Source organism: Octodon degus, unplaced genomic scaffold (genome assembly GCF_000260255.1).
Source record: "Octodon degus isolate 3935 unplaced genomic scaffold, OctDeg1.0 scaffold00319, whole genome shotgun sequence".
NCBI classification, from domain to species: Eukaryota; Metazoa; Chordata; class Mammalia; order Rodentia; family Octodontidae; genus Octodon; species Octodon degus.
Genome location: NW_004524895.1, coordinates 246,767 through 251,458, shown reverse-complemented (window position 1 = coordinate 251,458; position 4,692 = coordinate 246,767).

Genomic DNA, 4,692 nt, shown 5'->3' with positions numbered 1-4,692 from the left:
TTCCGGTTTCGGAAGTGATGGCTCCCGGTCAAATGAATTGGAGTATGTTCCCTGTGTGAGGCTCAACCCAAAAGGAGGAATAAAGGAAAAAAAAGATCAAATAAATCTACAGTGATTACTAAAGCCAGTGGGGAGACTGGCTGTAGGCACCTTTGGCACTTACTGGTTGGAAAAGAGAACAGAAAAAAAAAGTATGTTACAAGGGAAGGAAGGAAGAGGCAGTTTAAGAGTAGCAAGATGCCAGAATAAAGGAAGAGCCAGATGATTAACAGATGATGGTGACAGAAGACATGGTAGTAGAGAAAGGATGGAAGGAATCTGAAGGAGGATAGGTCCAGAAAGAGCCGACTTTTATGGCGAAAAGAGGCACAAATCTGATGAAGTGGCACCAACTAGATATTTAAGAAAAGAATGGCTATAGAGAAGAGGTGGAGAGTAATTTATAGGCCTAGGCAACAAAGAGGAACAGACAGTAAGTAGAAAGATGGTGAGTAGAATGTGACTATGGGATGATGCAGCACAGCAATGGCAGTTACCTAGGACAGGGAGGCATGAGGCACCAGGGGGGATAGAGAGCAGAGGAGAAGCAGGGGAGGAGAAAGAAAGGAAGCAACAACGGGGGAGCGGGTAGCAGGGCGCAGGTGGCAGCAGAATGCCCAGGCCTGCTTCCAAGGCCGCACAAAGAGGACGGTCCAATTCATCTCCTTATTAGTGGGGCTGGGAGTCACAGCAGCCATGGGGACAGGTTCAGCAGGGTTTGGGGTAGCAGTACATTCTTATACTAAATTATCTAACCAGCTGATTGATGATGTTCGAGCATTATCTGGTACTATCCAAGATATCCAAGACCAGATAGACTCGCTAGCAGAAGTGGTCTTGCAAAACAGGAGAGGCTTGGACCTTCTGACAGCAGAGCATGGGGGAATATGTCTTGCTTTACAGGAAAGGTGTTGTTTTTATGTTAATAAATCAGGCATAGTTCGAGACAAAATACGAGAGCTTCAGGATCAACTACTAAAGCGGAGACAAGAACTTGTGGACGACCCCTTTTCCTCATTGTGGGGAGGGATGTTCACCTATCTTGTGCCCCTGTTGGGACCCCTCTTCTCGCTCCTACTGTTGCTCATGATAGGACCTTGCATTTTTCAAAAACTTACAGCATTCATCAACTCACATTTAGATGCCTTTGCTGCCAAATCCATTCAGATACATTATCATCAGCTGGAAATGGCAGATCAACAAGAGTATCGTGAGAGGGTTCCCTCAAATGGACCTTATAATAATGTGGCCTAATCTGATGTAGGCCCCCTGGTGAGACAGACAAGTAGTCAATGACGGGCAACTAGGACCCACATGCAGTGCTGCCGACCACCTAAGACAGGAACAGGGCCTACTGCCGCCCTGCGATCCCAAGATGGGTAAGGTCTGGTCAATCTCATGTGAAGGAGTCCTTAACCCAAGCCAGGTACTGTCCCCGCAGGGCACTGTCAATTTCTGCTTGATGTATTTAATAAAAAGGGGGGGGTATGTTGGGGGCGATAGAACGCTCCTGTTACATTTTCCTTTATTTGGGCAAGAAGTGCTGCAGCACCAATCCCCGCTTGCCTCGACATCTTCCTGTGGTCCTGGACCGCCACTACCAATCCACAACTAGTCCCACCCAACTGCTTCCACTATACAGCTATTTAGACCCTGCTCACTTCCTCAATAAAGGAGACTTGATCAGAAAGCCTGTCTTGTCTCCGTCTCTTGTGTCTCTTGCCCTGTCTTGTTCATCCCCGTTCCTCCTCCAGGTCATTACCCCACATCTTGACTCGCGGGACAAGTCATACTAGTGCCTACAATTTTGGATGTTACATATTATAGAATATTTTCTTCATTATAGAAAGTTGTACTGGACAGCACTAGTCTACAAATATGATTGCCAGGAAGCATTAAGTGACTACTTAAAAGTAGCATTCATGAATTTTGTTTTTTTGCATTCATGAATTTAAATTGGTCATCATGGTTCTATGTTTTTTCTCACATTTAGCATTCTGGATCTAGGTACAGAGCAGGCAGATGCTATGGTTTATATGTGACTTAGTTCATTTCCACAAACTGGGTATTTTATCTTATTTTATTTATTTTTTTGTTGGCCAGGACAGAACTGGGGATTGAACCCAGGGCCTTAGATATTATGAGCAATTACCCTACTACTGAGCTACAAACCATGCCTCAGACAGAGTAATTTATAAAGAAGTTTATTTAGCACATGCAAGCCCAAGAACATGATACTAGCACTTGCTTGGCATCTGGTAAGAGACTTCCTGCTGGGCAATGATGTGGCAGAGAGTATCACATGGTGAGACAGAGCAAGCTGGGTAACCTGGGTCTCTCTTCATCCTCTTATTAAGCCCCAGGGAGGTTTCACTCTCATGACCTCATCTAATCCTAACTATAATTAAAAGACCGCATATCAAAATTCTATCATCAAAAAAAATTCTATCATATGTGACTCTATGGGACAAATTTGTAATACATGAAAATTTGGAGGACACATTTAAACCATAACAGGGAGGTTCCTCTAAAATTCATGTGTTAGAAACTTAATCTCCAAAGTCATATGTTGATGGTATTTGAAGGTGTGGCCTTCTGGGGAGGTAATTAGGATTAGATAAGGTCATGGGGGAAGCACCCTATGTGGCATTAGTAGTTTTATAGGAGGAGGCAGAGACCTAAATCAGCAAGCTTGTTCTGTATCATACAATGTCCCCTGCCATGCTATGAAGCAGCAGGGAGGCTCTCAACAGATGCTGGCAACAGGGAGCCAGCCTTGGAGTTGATACTGGAGTCCTGGCTTTTAGAACTGTGAGCTCCCATTTTATATGTGACTTGGTTCATTTCCACAAACTGGGTATTTTATTTTATTTTATTTATATTTTTGTTGGCCAGGACAGAACTGAGGATTGAACCCAGGGCCTTAGATATGATGAGCAATTACCCTACCACTGAGCTACATACCATGCCTCAGACAGAGTAATTTATCATTATAAATTACATGATCTCAGGTATTTTGTTACATTTACAGAAAATGGATGAAGATAGCAGGATGGGATTTTTCCAAGGTGAGGGTTGGACCAAGTGAGTTCATGAAAGTGAAAGGAGGAAAGGGAATTGAAGCTGCATGGAATGGAGTGTTTATGATGCTTGACCAGGAAATTCAAGCTGGGTAAGAGGGAAGTGAGGAGGTAAGAAGGGTGAGACAGAAAGCAGTTGGTAGGATCAACAGCTTGGAGGTTGGAATAGAAGATCAGGGGATTGTTGAAGTTGATATACTGCAGAAAGTGAACAACAAAGAAAAGAGGCAGTTCTTTGAGCAGAATCCATACAGTGGATATGGTGGTGCACCCCTATCATCCCTATTACTAAGGAAGTAGAGTAGGAAGATCACTTAAACCTGGGAATTTGAGGTCAAGTTGGACAACATAACGAGACTCTGACTCAAAAACAAAACTAATCAGAAACCAAAAACAACCCGGCAAAACAAGCCCCCAAAACTAAACAACGACAGAATGGGATGCATAAACATAAGATTATAATGGTTTCCAGATCCTGCTAAAGATTAGCAGAATGGGCTTCAAGAACTGACAGCAAATGATATTGGATGGATGGAGTATAAATATATTGAAAGACTTAGCATGCATGGTAGTACTAATGTTGGGGTGACTTCAGGAAAGATACAGGTTTCTTTTAGAATAAGAAGATGAAGGAAGCACTGAGAAAGGAGATTAAGAATATAGGAAGTTTGCTTATGATGAGTATGAGTTCCAGAATGTATGGTGGAAACATGGGAAATGGGGACAGGATGACTTCCTAACTGGACAATCTTTTCTTTGGTGGAACCGGGGATTGAACTCAGGCCCTTGTGCTTGCCAGGGAAGCGCTTATTCCACTGAGCCATCTCCCCAGCCCCCGTAACTGGACAATCTTGGGGCAAGTTACTTAGCCTCCTTTTCCTTCTGTTTCTTCACCTATAAAATGGAAAAAGATACTTGGAATCTACTTTATTTTTTAAATAACTATGCCCTTGTATGAGCTGTTTTATTTATTTTATATATTAATTTTTTGTGGCCAGCTCAGACCTCCCTGGGGGCAGGGCTGGCATGGTATGTGGTACTGGGAATCAGACCATAGTTCCTGCACATGCCTAAAGTTGCGTTAAGTACGTGCTTTAGACCACTGAGCTATCTCACTGGCCCTGGAATCTACCTTATAAATCACTCTGATGGAGTGAAAGAACTTGTACCAGTGCCTGGCTCAGGGTAAACACTCCATAAATGTTAGATATTATTATTGTCATTACATTTCTGAGTTGTTTGAATGCTGAATAATGTTGAATTATGCATGCATTTTCTTTGAAAAAGCTGAGAGGACAGAGGCAGCAGAGAGAGATATGTTGAAAATATAAGACTGGCTAGAGAGCTCAGCGGACTAAAGTGCCTGCTTAGGCAGAGTGCAGAGGCTGGGGTTTGATCCCCATTGTGCCATGCTGGCCCTGTCCCTGGGGAGCAATGAGACCCTGATTGAGACTGGGTATGGTGGCGCGAGCCTGTAATCCCAGCACTTCGGAGGCTGAAAATGAAAGGGTCACTATGAGTCTAATCCACGTAGTGAGACCCTGTACACCCTGTCCTAAATACTATATATATA